The sequence below is a fragment of the Manacus candei genome, unplaced genomic scaffold (assembly GCF_025592945.1).
Source record: "Manacus candei isolate 608988 ecotype Guabito, Panama unplaced genomic scaffold, ASM2559294v1 h1tg000069l, whole genome shotgun sequence".
In the NCBI taxonomy this organism is placed as follows: domain Eukaryota; kingdom Metazoa; phylum Chordata; class Aves; order Passeriformes; family Pipridae; genus Manacus; species Manacus candei.
Window position 1 is genome coordinate 6,085,264 of NW_026138117.1, and position 17,299 is coordinate 6,102,562.

The window sequence follows — 17,299 nt, forward strand, 5'->3', positions numbered from 1 at the left end:
TGCGCACTTACAAAATTATTGGTATCGCCTAGTTCCAAGTAGCTGGTGTAGCAAAATCAAGCCGTGATAAGTGTTTTCTATGGATAATAATACGTATCTACAAACAGGCTCCCTTCTGCCCCCTTGTTTCACAGAATACTGTGCTCAACTTCCCTTTCCTGGATGTTGCACTGTGTTGATCACTGCCCTGCCTCTGCAAATCCTATTTGAAAATCTCATTTGCAGCATAACTGACAACAAAGGCATTACATGGTGTATGCCCTGCATATTCAACAGACTATTCCTTGCCTTTGTAAGTTATTTCTAACTTCTAATGAAAATACTGTGTGATCAGTTGATGATCTTTTTTATTTATTAATAGTCTGTAAAATTAACCGTGTCTAATCAAAGAATGTATCCTTTCTTAAAAGTGCAAGGTGGAATGCATTAGATCAGTGGCACAAAAAACATATTTTTTACTGCAATAGGCCTTTCATTGGGTACTCTAGGAAACAGGACTTAAACAAAACACTAAATTGAAGAGAATTTTGAGGTGCAATCACACCCAGCCAGCGCAAGACACAGAAATTCTCTTTAGATATACATTTTCTCTGCATTTGTTTCCAAACAGTAATTCTGCTCCGTGCTTAAAAAAAAAATAAGAAAAATTATTTGATATTTCAGTCTCTCAGGGCAGCTTCTGAATAATTACATGCAAAATGATCTAATATATATTTATGGAAAATAGCATTGCAGAGCACAAACGTGCATTTTTTTCAGGAAGGTCATTTTTTAAAACATCCATTGTAGCTGCTTCACTAACGTCCAGGGGTTTTTGCCATCCACACGGCACAGATTTTTTTGATTATGTAGATTTTTTTTTTTCCCCTCTATTGCAGTTTCATATGCAAAGCATGCATCAGCCACATCCATGCTATCTCTTAAAGCAGTCATTCTGAAACCCAATCTGGGGATAGTGCAGACTAAATAAAATTTCATTTTGATTTGGCCTCCTGCTGAGAATGGGACTGCTTTGTTTCAGCCGACAGAACCAGCAAGCCAGAAAGGTATGTCCTGTTTTGCATGGCTGATAGTGTGACTTGAGGATCACAATCAGGCCGTTCATGCTCTCAGGGCTCGGCATCTCATCCACATCCTGTACCATCTTTCTCTTTTCCTTGCCATTTGCTTTCCTTCTGTGCCGCCTGCCGTCTACCTGCAGGGCAAAGCTATGGCAGACCCTCACACTATTGTTTACTTTGGCATATGTTTAATAGCTGCATGGCTGTTTCAGGGCAGGGTTTCTCTATTTTTTTTCCCCTTCTCCCCCTGGCCCTCCCCCCTTCGCCTTTGTTTTTTCCCTCCCCTGTCCACATTCACTTTCCTTAATTTCTAGGTGTTGAATACACATATACTGACTTAATGGAAAATTATGTGAGTATTGCTTGCAGTGCTTCAGAGATTTTGCTAGGAGATCTGTAATGCAGAATTTTCTTGTGAATCTGAGGAAACATTAAACAGCTTTGAAGGACTTCAGTTTTCATAGCCCTTTAGAGCTGTTTAAGCAGAAAAGCAGTCACATGTTACAGTTAGAAGAGAAAAAAAATAAATAAACACACTTTTAGGAAGGGGTCTAGCTGCTTTGACATCTTCACATGCTTTGTAGTTACAGCTGCAGTGTTTGGCATGGGGAATATCAGTAAATATTTCTTTCTCTAAATATTAGTATCGATCTTAAAGCCAGTTTGCATTGCAGGAGAGGGTGTACAGCATTCTCCTTGCTGCTACTGTCCCATGTTTTGGAGGAGGTGTTGACAGTGGGGAATGACCTCACTTTTAGCCTCTGGAATATCTTTTGTACAGGGCAGCAGGACCTCTGAAAGACTCCTTACGATGCAAACTTACTCCTTAAAAGTGTATTTATCTGATAAAGCTGTGATATCCCTTGTCTGTGAATATTCTTTTAGGGAAAAAGAGCTTTTATATGAAATAAAGTTAGCATAAAATTAATCTCAGACAAAGAGCAAATTTTAATTTTGTTTGCCATATGTTTTAATATGGAAAATGTCCTGTTTTCCCAGGAAGGTGAACTACAATTATAACTCCAAAGAAAAATTCAATTCTTAAAACAAAACAAAACACACAATAGTACATTTTTTTAGAGCACTGATGTCATATGGAAATGTATATTTTCATGGTGATTTATAAACACAAAATTATTATCATTGTGTGCAGCATGCCTTTGTGGTAGGTGATATTAGTAACAGCAGGTTATTCAGCAAAGTCTGATGGAATGTAGGTGCTCAATTATAACACTCTGCTCAATTTAGCAAGTTTGGTTCCCAGCTTTTATATATTACTTCAACTCCACAACTTTCATCAGTTTCTGACTCTCTGAGATGGCCAGGGGTGAAGGTCCTTGGCATAACCATATAGATCTTTGCATAGCAGAGTTTTGTGACCTGAAAATTCACTTTCTCTTCATCTTCCTTAATTTAAAAAAAAAAAGTTGTTTGGGGAGCGAAGGCTCATCCCACCAAAGTTTGGAGAAAAAGAGAGGAGACTCATTGCCCTCCCTATAAAGGAAGGTAGGCCAAATTTTAGTTTCACCTTGGTAAACTCCAGTAGGATTTCCTGCTCATGGCAGGATCTAGTCTTGCATTTCTGTTACTCAAAGATATTTACAAAGTAAAATGTAGTTTAAGAACACTTTAAAGAAGCTATCTGTAGTGATGTCACATTTTCTTTAAGAAATTTGAGGCAGTAAGAAAATTATAAAGAGGCTAAATTTATAAGAAACGAGAACTGCAGCTTTTTAAAAGGATACAGTGGGGAAAATTATCAGTTCTATGGGGTTTTGCTCAGTATCTCTAATCCTCCTGCTTCACCCCTCACGTATCATTGAGATGTTGTCCAAGTTACCGACTCTGCATTTTAAACAGAGTTTATAAAATTGAGTTCCAATTTTACATTTACCATCATTTCACTTTAACAATTAAACACCTGTTTTAAGAGAAACAAAACTGAGTATTTTGTGACAGTATATTTTGTTTACGTCTGAACTCAATCTTGGCAAGTTTTTTGTTTCATAAAGAGTATTTTATATTAAGTTGATAATTGCTTTGAAAAAATAGATTAAATAAATGGTGACACACATAACACTTGGAAATACACCATATTTTTAATATGAAATACTCAAGGAAATAAACAGAAGTTTTGTGCCTTTATTTGCAGGGATGAACTATCTTTTAACAGAATGATGTTCGTTATGGTAAAGTAAAATAATCTTGGCTCCAGAATGTGCTAACTGTTCTGGATACTTTTTTATTAATTACATAACTGTTGTATGTAAGCAGGAATTACTGCAAACTTTATTCTGGTGCTCCTAGGAGATCAGAGTTCCTTTTTTAGATAGGTTTATTAGAGCTGTATCTTAGAGTCATATTCTGGATAAGTAAAAGAAGTGAGTGAGTTTTGGAAGTCAGTTTTGCATTTGTCACTTCCACAGAAAGAAAACTATAAAAATATTAGACCAAAGTCCAGAAACAAAGACTTCATTCTTTGATAGACTTATAAGGCTTTCCTCAGGGGACTTCTCAGTGTTCCTCCTTATTTATATTTGTGTATTTAAGAAATTAATCAGATCCAAAATCCTAACTCAGATACCTCCAGCACACTGTAACTGAAAACCAAAAAAAAAAGTAGCAAACCAAAACCAAAACAAAAAAACCAACCAAACAAAAACATACAAAAAAACCCCCCTAAGATACTTTGGCACCTAGTATATTTACTTATGTGTTTATGTTTTAATGCAAAGGATTTAATAATTCTCTATTCTTTCACTTTTTCTCTCACTTTTTTTACTTTACCTGAACGAGGTGGTGTGATTGAGATAAGTCATATCCATGCCCAGAATGCTATGGAGAAAACAGATCATCTCAAATGGAGAATATATAGCAAATTGGAAACTAGATAAACACACTCAGGAGACAAGTATATATGTATACCTGCATGTAAATTAGTCACAGGATACTACTATATATATGTATGCATGTATAAGTGTGTATGTACAGATTCAGAGAGAGAGAGAGACGGAGGACACAGACACCAGGGTCCCTGTGGCCCTCCAACATCACAAGAGCTGATGCTGCTACTGTGACCATATAGAAGACAAAAACCTGCATGATCAGTGCATCTCCTGATCTGTAACTATCTGAATTTCTCAGCAGCTACACAGCTGATTGTCTCCTGGAACAAATTCATGTTCATCTGAAGTTAAAATCTGCTTAAAAACTTGCTGAGTTCAAAAGGATCCCAAACATGAAGATTTGGCTGCAGGATCAGGGCCTAAAGATTTGGCAGTATCCCTTTGGGCAAGCCAGGACAAACTAGCTAACAAACCTATGGAAAAAGGTGTCAGAAATCTGTCATAACACTGGACTTGGAACCTACCATCAGAATTAATGGACGACTCATTCTCATTCAACTCAAACTTCTCATGCTGATGTTCTTGCTTTATACACCTGATTTGACCAACACCAATAAAAAAGGTCTAAAAAACTGGTAGAAGATACTATAAAATTAAGTATCAAAGGGCAATTGACTAGCAGCAGATACTATAAAGTTATATATCAAAGGAAAGCAGTAACATCCTGTCAGCAAGTATGAGCATAGGAAACCATTGTGTTCACAACCTTAAAGGGGTGAGGAGTAGAATTACTTTGGTTTGGGATATTTTTACCCAATCTCCTTAGAAATAAAAATGTAAAAAATCAAAGTTAGATTTTTATTTAAGAGAAAAGTTAATCATAGGCTTACTGTTCAAGTTCACTGAAGCAACAATATGCTATAAAAATCAATACCATCACTTAACCCTTCATTTGATAATGTTTTAGGATTTCAGAAAGTTGCCTTTCTTGTTCACAAAAAATACCAAAGCAGGGACTTTCTTAGCTTTAAGGAGATATTCTCTGCTATAAGAAGGTATTCTTCCTATAATTATTGTTTTAAATAAAAATTTAATAAAACCATCTAAGTAGCTGATCAAATGTCTGAATGTAAACAGAAAATGAGCTTTGGACCAAAGCTAAAAAAGCAGAGACAACAAGCTAGCATTAACTTTGTTTAGGAGTAGAGGCAAAACCAAAGAGCTCAGCCCAGCAGCTACTAGGAAATCTAATATTTCCTGAGTAGGGAAAGAAGGCACTTTGGAAACTGCAGGGAAAAAATGAACAGAAAATCATATTCTTTGTATCACAGAATATTCTGAGTTAGAAGTGAGCCACAAGGATCACAAAGTCCAACCCTTAAATGAATGGCCCATAACAGGGGTTGAACCCACAAGGATGGCATCATTAGCATCAGGCTCTAATCAACTGAGCTAATCTCAGGGTCTCTCTAATCATCCAGTGGGATTTCTGCTATAGGGTTGACTTTATCAGAAAAAAGCTACACCCAGGAAAACTGCTTCTGAGAAATACAGTTTGACAGATCCTCAAAAAACAGAAGAAGTTTGAAGTACTGGTAATGCACATCTTTAAAGATTTTCTAAAAAAAAAAAAACAAAACATGTTGGCTTCCCTGTGTCAAGATCTTATTGATTATATGAAAAAAAAACAGACAATGTGTATTAGTTAACTGTTTATCAGTCTTTTCTTATCAAAGGTTGAAAAAGTATTTTTGTCTCTGAAATAAGGGATAGAGAGAAGAAATTACTAGTGAATGTCTAATGAATCTTATATAACACAGAAATTGACTACAGATTAATAAAAGCATCCTCTCTCTCATTAAGTGTTCTTTACCCTATGGGGGTGGAGAAGGTTAGGTTATAGCAGCATTATGTCCTCACAATAAAAATACATTTAATGTCCTAGTGTCTACTGCAACTGGTTATTCATTGCATACAATTTTCTTTATTTTTGAAACCCTTTTCCTCTACCAGCTGTCTGACAAAGGCAAGAATGAAACATTCTGAAAATAAATTTTGGAATAATTTACATTCAATAGGAAAATTCCACTAGTAAAATAGTGTGCATTAAATTTTTCCAGTGATGGATGAATCTCGGAAGATTCAGAGGAGTGTTTCAAACAAGAATGACAATATCAGTGTTTGTCTACAGCATTTCAAAATTCTGTCTCTATCATCATTGTATCCAGGAACCTCCAAATAATCAGAATTTTTTGTTATTCTTTAATGATGTCTAGGTTTACTTCTGTCCCCTTAAGAGGTTCCTTTGCTTTACCAAGCAGAGTAATGTTTCCTCATTGGTGACAGGCTACATTTTGGAGGAAATTAATTAATTCTCCAATCCATGTTTCTTTCAGGAGTAACCCACAAAATCTTGATGCAGAGAGCAGCTACAGGAAGTCAGGAGGTACTGGGAAACATTTTCTTCCACAGGCTTTTTTGGTTGGTTGGTTTGGATTTTTTTCTTTCTCTCTCCCCTGAATTAAAATTTTCCTAGATACATGTATTGCTCTTACCACTGTGGAAGTGATAAAAGGGGATTCTTGCACCTTAAAATTGGAACAAGACAAGTAGTGCCATAGGAAGATTTACAGCATCCTCACAACCTCTTCTTATTTCAAATAGGAAATCCAAAGTAAAGCAAAATAAGCAATTTCAAAAGGGGATAAAAAACCTAAATAACAAACAAGCCAACAAAAACCAAGACCCAAAGGATATGGCCAAATAAGATCCAACACTTTCTCAGTTCTGTTGGCCATACTGTAAATGATAAACAGATTTTCATCTAATGGAGCTGAAAATTTGGAGCTACTTTTTAGCAGATTGGTAGGGAGAGAAGGGATCTGATTTTTTGTGATTCTCCTCTCTCACTCTCTCTCTCTTTTTTTTTTTCCCCTTAAGAGATTCCATTAAGGTCCAAATTTGCACTTTAGGGTGGTAAGACAAAAAGACTAAAAGCTATCTTAGTAGGATAGCTAAAAGGTCAAAATAGATCTGGATGTTAGCAGGTTAACAATGATAACTCACCTTAAGGTCCCTAAAAATAGGAGTGAAAGGAGCACATCAGTACTGAAGAGCAAGGGGGCCAGAACAAAATTCTGAAGATCCCCATAATTAACTGGCAGAGGGTCAGATGAACACTTATTAAAATGCAACAAAGCACAATGGAGTGTCTCAAAGATGGAGTTTCAGTCTTAGCTGCGAATTTCTTGGTTTTATCAGTTCTAGCCAGGCTTGCAATGTTATTTTAATAAGTACTTTTCTCTACATATTACCTTTGAGAATTTGGGGGGAATATTTATGTTAAAGGGTTAAGAGGGTAGTTTGTAGACAATTCAGGGAACAGGCCTTCTTAGAAAATATAGGAAGAATGACATTATGGTGATATTTTAAGATTATTTTGTATCCGATATTTGAATGCTATGAGATAAATTCATCAATTTACCTTCCAGTTTCAAAGGCAACAGTAAGTCTTCATTAAGAAATATTCTTCTCCCAGTGCGATATCCGTACCATACTATAATGCTGTTAAGTACTATATATCGTCAACTCCTCTTTTTTGTGGTATGAGTATAATACTCTTTAGCTACCTCTCTCAAATAATTTCAATAAGGAAAAATATTTTACTTTACAACTTACCCACATCAACTCTCACCCTACTCCAATCCAAAACCGTATGTCCAGGCAGTAAATGTAGATCAACAATCTTGAGAAAGGGATTTTAAAGCTTTCTTGGCCATAAATATTACTTGCTAGCACAAAGAGAAATCTGTGTTTTAAACCTTAAAATCCATCTAATTCCACTCAGTTTTAACACCATTCTAATTTGGCTGATGTGTTTTGGTTTTGGGTTAGCATTGCTTGAATTGGTTGAATAAAGATAACTGAAAGTGGAGAGAGCTGTGGGGACCTCTGAGACATGGGAGATCTGAAGGGGTCAGGACAAAGGTAGGAAAAGAGGAGGATGAATAGTTCCTCACCTTCAATAACAGAGGGACAATTGCACCTAATTTCCTAACACTCAGACATGTTGTACGTTATAGGTTTAATATATTGGGTGGAGTATAACTGGTGGTACATTCTTATATCAGGATTTACAAATGCTTTCTCATATCATAATATGTTGGCAAAACAGGAGAACACTGAATAGCTGGTCTGACTGAAGTCCTCAAATACACTGTTTCGTGGCAGTGTAAGTTTGTTAGTGCATTTAAATCCAGTAAGGTTTCCTTCTTCCCAGGTGTATTTTGAAGTGCAGTACTGTTTAGTGTTCATATGTGGGAGGGGCTTTTTGGTTTCTTTCTTTTTTTTCTTCAGTAAATAAGATTATAGCATCCTGGATTTTTTTATTCCTTCATAAATTATTTTAAGGTTTCTTTGCATATGTGCATACCCCCACACACATGTTTACCACTTGGAGGACAAGTTGGATAAAGCAGAAGTGTAATATCACACCTCCGCTCTCCCAAATGAAGGACTGGCCGTCAGCAGATACCCAAAGTGCTATGTACTCCCTGGAACATAAAGAACAAAATGCTTTATAGGCAACTGTCAATAATCCAGCCTCAAAATCTCATTGCTGGGTGACTCCTAGTTCTCTTGTAGTCATTGCTCAAGCAGCAGTGCTGTGGTGCACTGACAAACAGGACTCTAGTCTTCCAAAACCCTGCCCTTCCAATACGTTATGTCAAAAAGCATTCAAGTAAACCCTGTCCCCAAATATGCAACCACAGCCCATGATAAATGCAGTGTGGGGTTTTCTAGTGGGAAAATCAGGGGTTATAGGTTGTTTAGAACTGATTTTTGCTTCAGTGCAAGAGGAAACAGACCGGGAGAATAGGAGGAAATGAGAGAAACAGTCATAAGAAAGCTCCCAAGACAAAGCAGAGACAAAAGTCCTTGGGATACAGAATTGATTGTGCAGGTTAAAAAGAAAGAAAGCTAGTGAAGGGAAACTTTTTGCTCCAATTTCTCATATGATCAAGAGGACAAAATTTTGTGGAGTCTTTGCACCAGCTTTGCACCAAAGGTTATACTGCCTTCTTTCCAACCACTGCCTGAGGGCTGCAGTTCTACCAAACAGGAGTATTTGAGGATCCACTTCAACCAGAGCTTCGTAAACACCTGTCTGAATTACACCTCTTCTGTATATCACTCATGCATTTTCTGTGGGTCTTTCTCATCTTCGTTTGACGTACTCTAAGAAGTGTGCAATAAAGAAGCAAGATGAAAGAGACGAGTCCTTGTGTGGTTCTGCTAAGAGCATGGGTGTGGTTACAGCATTGGGCCCATGGAAACAACACTCGTTACTTCATTTTGGTAGATTGGATCTCATGTCAATTTGTTCTCTGAGATTCCAAAAGCACATCAGAAAGCAAGATGCTCTTAACACGGAGGGGTTCCTAATCAAGATTCTGGAAAGGTTGTCAGTTTTATGTGCAGCCCTAGTGCAGGACTTGCTTCCTTCAGTAGGGATGCATATTTCCCATATCTTCGTAGTTCCTCTGACTCTCTAGTTGTATTCCACCTTCAGGTGAGACAATAGGAACATCCCTTATGATACTATCATCAAATTACTTGCTCTCTCCTAAACCTCTACAGGCCCTCACCGGTCTCTCAACTCTAGATTTATTTATACATGTTAGTTTTCACTGATGCTACACTACATTTTTCCTTAGGTTTTCTTTCCACAGTGTGCAAGGCTACCTTTGGTAGTTCTGTGAACAGCCATTATCCATTTAAAAAAATCAAATTCAGTACTACCATAGACCTGCAAAAAAACCTGCTGTGTCTTATTTTCCTGTTCTAAGCAAATCTCATGGACACTAATCATTTGCTCAGTATTTCCAGGCATTCACGATTCAGTTAGAGCAATGAGCTACTGTCCAGAAATCCTAGATAAACAGCCACTACCCATGGAGAGGGTATCTGTATAGCACATGAACTGTAGACCCAGTGATCCTAGACCCACTGATTACACCATACACGGACCACATACCCCCAAAAGTCATGGTAGCCTGACTTCTCTGATCTCCCAGACAAACCACAATTTTCCTATGAGGAGCAGGTGACTCTTGATTGAAACTGTTCCTCTAGCCTAGGTTTATTCACTGAAAGAGAGAAACTAAAATATGTGAGCCATGCCATGTGGCAGGCGCAGGGCACTAAAGCTAAGTAGAAATCCTGGCTGCGTACGAGTCTTCCATAAGGCATGCTTTCCCTGCAAAGTTCCTTTCTCCTGGCCATTTTCCAGCCCTGTAGTCTCTGCTTCACTCTGAAGAAGAATTCAAAGTGCTATTTGTCTTTCAAGCCAGAAAGTAGACCTCAGTGCAGACTCTCAATAACTCGTCTGTCATAGCACAACAGAACCCTTCCTCTGAGGATTCGAGTTCCTTCCTGTACTCCTGGAGCACCAGCATTACAACCCATCTACCATCTATTCAATGTGCAGTAAGCTACTTCCCAGTAGACACTTATAAGTAGGAGAACAATCCTGGAAAAGTCGTCCTGTAGGCTTGGCTACTTCATAGAAGGAAATTTCCAGGGAGAATTAATGTTGTAGACCTCTTCCTGTCAGTAGAGTAGGATTCCTTTAGCAATAGGTTGTCACCTTCCCACACTGAAAGGAAGGTGAATATTTTTGAAGATCCATTAAACTTGCTTTTCATTAATGGCTTCTACACATTAAGCAGCTTGTCTCTGTAGCTTTCACACAAACAAACCATTTCTCACTATCTGTACATATTACACAGTACAACTTAGAAACACAGGAAACAGAACTCTCTCCATCAGTAGTCCATATAAATGGCAGAACCTTGAATGTGTCTGAAAGATATCTGCATGATTTGTTCTTGAAATCGCCCAGCAGTGGAGATCCCACAGTCTCCTCAGGTGAGCTGAGTGTTCTTCTTCAGTGCTTAACTTTCCTTAACGTTACAATTTTTTTCTTAATGTCTAACCCAAATCCCTCTTGCTGTGACTCAAAGCTATTATTTCTTGTCCTATCCACATTGGGCTTGTCATACAGATTATTCTCTTTCTCTTACATATCTCTCAGCTGCTATCATTTCTCTCTCAGACTTCTCTCAGACTCTCTCTCAGACTTTCAGACAGAATAACTATGATACCCTCACCTTTCATTCACAGATCTTGTTTTCTGATCGTTCTCTTTGGACCTCTACTCTCCAAATAATCCACATCTGTTTTTAAGGACAGTGGTCAAAAGTAGACATAGTACCTCACTGGTAGTGTCACTGGTTACAAGCAGAACTGAGATCGTTGTTTTGTTCTTTCTTCCCTAATAAAGGGGTCTTTTCTTTGGTTTAATCCACAGCGCATCTGCTCTTCTGGCTGTAAATGGTTGCCACCTAATAGAAGTTAGATTTTTTACACACTGTTTAGGCCATTAAGGAATGGCTTTTTAGCATTTTTAGCATTTTAAATGCTCTCCAAGCAGTTCTTGCAGAACTTTGTAATCATTAGCATTTGCAACACGACTGTAAGGAACAGAAATATTATTGCCATCATTTTGCCAGTGAAGAGGCTGCAGGTCTGCAAAATGTGCTTTGCAAAGGCATGTTTTTTCTTGTGCCTTGTGAGAAGAAAAAGCATTACTGGATTGTACAGGATTTTGCAGTGCGTTAGAATTCTCCTTCCACAAAACATGATTATTCAATGAGTGTGTTCATAGTGCAGATTTCCAAGCCAAATCTCTCTTCTTAAGGGCTCTCAAAGGCGCTTAACTGTAAGCTCATATGATTAATATTTTGTTCATTTCTGCATTTTCCATTTAAGTACCTAAGTTTTGGTCTTTCGTGTGCTCCAGAGCACTTTGCCAAATTCTTTTATCCCTCTTGGGACAGTTGGTCAAGGAGGAAGACAGGATAATAGCTGGAGAAGATAGAACCAGAAAAGAACCTGAGGGAGAGGCTTCAACTCCGAGCAGAGATAAGCAGAAGCATCCATCTCTAGATTCTACCCCTTTCTAGAACATGGAACTTTTCCAGATTTTCTTGATTTACAGTATCTCTCTAATGTCAGCAAACACTTGAAACCCAATTAAGTATGTGTCTTGCTTCCCTCTTGTAGCTGATCCACCAAAAAAAGTTGACAATCTGCTATTGCTGCTAGGTTCTTAATAGTTCAAGAGATCTTCATTCTGCAGCAGAGGTTTCCAACCTCTAAAGGACACAAGTACAAATCAGAATGGTTCTGTCTAAACTCATTTGTGCCATGCCTATTTTCTTTTTTTCTTTTTCTTTATCCTTATTTAGTCCTCTTGTTTCTATGCATTATATGCATAGATATGCATTGTAAAATGTGATATGACATCAATTTCCAGCACTGCTAGGGTTTTTGCACATGATGCAAGCTGGTGCTCCAGTGGCATGTTCTCATGTGACATAAATTGAAATCACAGTGGGTCATAACGCAGCACAACAGGTGCACCAAAATGGTTTTAAATGGTTTCTATTCTTTTTTTTTTTCTTTCTTTTTTTAATCAAGTCAGAATCAAGAACAATGGCAGCCATTAAATTAGTTCTGCAGAGCAGCTGGAAAGAGAGGATCAGGGAAAGGATGTTTTTTGCTATTTGCAATGGGGATGCAAATGCAGTTGTACAGTGTAAACCACACATTATATTTTTTTTCTTTCATGTGCTGTGATAAAAGTAGTTTTCTTACCAGTATAACATGTTTCATTAATACAATGTTTAAATAATTAAATACAGTAACTCTGGAGGCGATGGCTAAGATAAAAGTTTGTAGGCAATCCATTATTGTGATCAGACAGTACTTCTTAAAACCCATGGAGATACAATTTAGTAATTTAACTTCTGAAGTCAGTTGTTTAATAAACTATTACATTTTAATATGGTTTTGTTCTTGTCAAAGGGAATGATTCATTTCCCCATTGTCAATTGTTCCAGCTGAAATTATTAGTGCTTCCAGTGTTGAGGGGTGCTGGGCTCCTGTTTGAACATCACTACCGTGCTGTTCCCACTCTAACATATTGCCACTGTAATATTGGCCGTGTGATCTTTACTGGTTGTAATTATTTTGTAGGAAAAGTTACTTCCATCATTTGAGTCTTCAATATTGATATATTTCATTAGGTTTAACTCTGTTGGCAGAGAATAAGATACTGGTTTAAAGGAATATATAATTAATTGTACTAGGATTAAATGTATATTAGTATACTCTAATAGCGGATGTCCAGGAAAAAAACTGGCAAAGCCATTAAATAGAGGGAATATAATAGCAGATAAACTAAACAATACCTCTACTGCTGTCTGAGTTTGTCATAGTTTTAAACAGATTTTTTTACTGGAATTTCAATATAAACTTCTTGTTCATTTTCCTTTATTAAAAAAAAGCTTTTATAAGAAATGTATTCTTTAAAAAAAAATACAAAATTACTTGTTTCTATTTATTTGTCTCTCCCTTCTTATGAAGATTTTAGTTATGTAATGTTGGGATGTAGGTTTAATATTGTCTGTTGGGCTCCTTCTTTTGCAAGTTGCTGCCAACTGACAAAATACTGTTAGAGGCAGACGTGGTAATCAGTTAAATCATTCTCCATATGCCCACCCATTAGTGGTAGCAATCGAGCGAGGGTGGTGGACATTTCCATGCTACTTTTGCACAGAACTGCCAAGGGAGGGAAGACCAGGGCAGCTGCACCCACTGTGCCTTGAACAGATCCCTGCTACTCACCTGCCACAGAGCCTGTCTCAGTGCAGAGTGGCAGGTCTGTGAAGATTAGGGGGCAAGGGCCTTTCCACAAGCATCTGCTTATCACTGGCCTTGGTGACACGTGGGATTATTTGTGGTCAAGTCCTTTACCGCAGCACTTACAGTTCTGAGATAAAAAGCACACACCAGAGTCCCCACTGCCTCTCCAGCTGAGATGGAAATTGGCATTATTTGAAATTCAAGGAGTTTTTACTGTACACAGGAATAATCCAAATGTGGAACGGCGTTTGTTATTAACTGTAAATCCCCTTTCCCCTAAGAAAAACAGAGTAAATGCAGGAAATAAGCTCCCATTTATATACCAGAGAGACAATGCTTCATTGTCACTTATATTTTAAAGTCACAAGTGAAAAGTAAATGGAAAGTGGGAGCAAATATCAAGGTTTCAGTGGCACTGATCCATCCACAGTGCAGTCAATAGAAATTTTTGTAGCTTACTTGCAACCTATGAGAGAAGGCTTACATATAAAGAATATTCGATGGTTTATTCTTTAGAGTATGTGTTATTCTTTACCTGAGTCAAAAAGGGGGGAAAGCTCTTCACCTCTTTTTTTTACTATTAATTCTGCAGATTTCATATGTGTTTACTCTTTACATGGCAGTATTTTAATAATATATTAAATATTTTTTCAAACACACAAGAAAGAACTTATGTTAAAATAATTCCAAGTGTGCATTTCCAGAATACCTGAAGCTTATTGTTACTAGATACTTATAGGGCAGGTAAGATTTAAAAAAAGGAGCTACAAACAGAATTTCCTTATAAATACTATAGAAATTTTTCTCAGCCCACCTTAACTCCCTTATCATCAAGTTTTTCTCTCAGGAAAAACTTTGGGAGCATTCCCAAAAACATTATTATTCTCCAATAGTTATGTGCAAATTCTCAGGCAAATACTAACTTTCCTTCCTTGCATTTATTTCTTCTTCTTAAATTTTATTTAGGACAAGAAGTGCCATAATCTACATAGGGTCCCACATGGTAAAAACCATCCTGGCTCTCTCTGTATTCCTACAAAGAATTCATTGCAGACACAGTGTATGTTACTAAACCCACATAACCATTCAGGTCTCTATAAATGTAGTCCTCAGCATTGCCCATTCCACTCTTCCATCATTTGTGTTCCAAAGAATTTCACTTTTCTTTGACAGTCTCAGAATTTCAGCCTTACAGGATATCGTAGGCAGAATGGAATGTAGAATTTTGGCTTCAGACAAAGTGGCATCTTTTCTGAAAGAATCTGCAAAAGTTACAAAACACCACCCATCCCACACTGATATTATTTTCTCTCTCTCTTTCTTGGACACTATCTCAAAGTCTGACCCAGACAGATATTTTATTCCAATGCCTAAATTCCATGCACCAGATTCATACTGAGTAAATCACACTGAGCATTTGTGCCTTAGGAATATTTGTCAATACCATCATTATCTTCTTTGGCATGGGTTTATTTTTCTTCCTGTTCCTGTGACTGCAGAGGTGAGTGCATGCAACCTGTTGACTGCTGCAAAGAGTAAAAACTTACATTTATTTAAATATTATTATCTCTATTAGCCTTTATTTGTTTGTTATACCTTATGAGTTCTACAAAGATGTTTTCCGCATAGGAGAATGTAGGTGCAGGGAAAAGCTAATTTGCTATGAGTATGCTAGTGTTAGTATAAATGTCTGCCAATTAGATCTCCTTTTTTCCAAATTGAATATATACACATAAATTTTTACAAACTACTATGTCTTGCATGGGTAACACCAAAGGTATTGGGTCTGTATACAATAATAAAAACTTCCTCATTTTTCACAAAGTGGAGACATAAGAAACAATGGTGTTCTTGATACCTATCTATAGCCTTTAGCATGATGGTATCCTAGACACTGGCATAATAGAGGCATCAGATAAAATAATAATACTCAAATGATGTTTGCGAAATTGAGCTCGTAAATGTCAAAGGTGATTTGAAGTGGACAAGAGTGAGTCTTAACAAATCGAGTAGGGGCTCTTGGCAATTGTTTCTGTTCTCGGTTCTTATTGAAACTAATATTGGACAAATTGAAAGAGTGATTGCTTTAGAGCCTTTGCAATGTCTTTGCCAATCTGTTGCCCATTTCCATAAAAAATGGGAGTGAAAATGGCAGCTGACTTCTTTTGACCTCTCTCAATTTCACTGGAGCTCCTGTTGGAGACCTGAAAAAGCAGTTTTTCAAGCAGGCCATTATCTTCCATAGCAAGTTATTTGGCAGTTAAATTGAAAAATATCAGTCAAATAATCTGTTTAAACCTGATCTGTCTGTATGCACTATGAATGGTAGCAAACATTAAAGAAAGAAAAAAGAAACAAACAAAAAAACCCAAAACAAAACAACAAACACAAAGAACAAAAAATAATAATAATAAAAAAGCCTTAACCTGAAAATGGATGAACAAGAGGAGTTAGTTCCTTTACCAGATTTTTGTTGTTGTTGTTATGTCAAATTCTTCTGCCCCTCTGCCCTCATGATTTGATTATCAGCATTATAGCAAGATAAGGTGCTACCTGGAGTGCCTGAATCCTAGTCCTCCTTATATGCTTCACTCACTGGTTTCTACCCTGATAGAATCATTGACCAAAGACTCTTTTGCTCCACTTTCCTTGCTAACTCGTTCTCTTTCCATCTAGGTTCACGAAAGTATCACCACTTTCATTCCATAAAGTAGTTGCAGAAACACCTTCTTCTTCCAAAATTTAGAATCATGAACTTTTTCTTCTTAGAAACTTGCAGTGTCACTAAACTTTCTCTTCTTTACAAACGCCAAAATATAATATCCATGCATATCACAGCTGTGCTGACTCTTAGTTTCCCTCAACTTCCTCTGCAACCAATAACAGAGATATTAATTTCTCTTGAAATAAGGTTAACCTATCTAGTATAGAATTTACTCTTAGGAAATGTGTTTCTCTTCTATAGGGAGTTTTGAATAATTGTTCTCCTAACGTATAATTGTCTTTCAAGTACTTAAAATTAGGCAGAGAAGTGGATGTTCTGTGACTTTGGGGAATCCTTAAAATGCTTGGGACCCTATTCCATGCTTCAGATCACTCAGCCTAACTGAGATTACCCAGCAAACACCTGACTGCACTAGGTGAACAGCTTTGACCCTATTTCCACCTCAGCTGTCTTACATTAAGCTGATTCTTTCTACCTCAATGCCATGTTGCTAGAAGATATCAAGACTCTATAGTCCTCTCCTCCCTCCTGCATCTTCAGTATAGGCATCCTTTATACCCTCTCAGATTATCTATGGGTTTCAGAGGTTCTCTCACAACTGCTTCTAGCTATTACTTTGCCTGGGTTTCTGGTCCCAGATTTTCCTGGCTGCTATTCAGTCACTAGTCCCTTCTTGTTTTGGGAAGTAGATAACTTCACTCTCTTCTTTCACAGAAACTAGGCACTTCATACAGAAAATCATGATTTCATCTGAGACAGGAATTCAACCTTTTTTGACTGACCATGGCAGTCACATAAGGACTCTTCTTGGCTTAGTTTCATGTCTACAAGTGCCCAAGTGCCCTTTCTTAAAATTTCATTTGCTTCTGAACATAACCTTTCCTACTGTGAGATTT

At 37.3% G+C, this 17,299-nt stretch overlaps 1 long non-coding RNA gene across 1 annotated transcript in view; it reads left to right on the top strand.

Moving 5' to 3' along the window:
- Window positions 1-824: 824 nt before the first annotated feature.
- Window positions 825-17,299, top strand: part of LOC127479653 (uncharacterized) — a 31,232-nt gene continuing 14,757 nt past the window's right edge. Inside the window, exon 1 of the long non-coding RNA XR_007907635.1 lies at window positions 825-1,046. This is a non-coding gene — a long non-coding RNA (uncharacterized LOC127479653). The remainder of the gene's footprint in view (window positions 1,047-17,299) is intronic.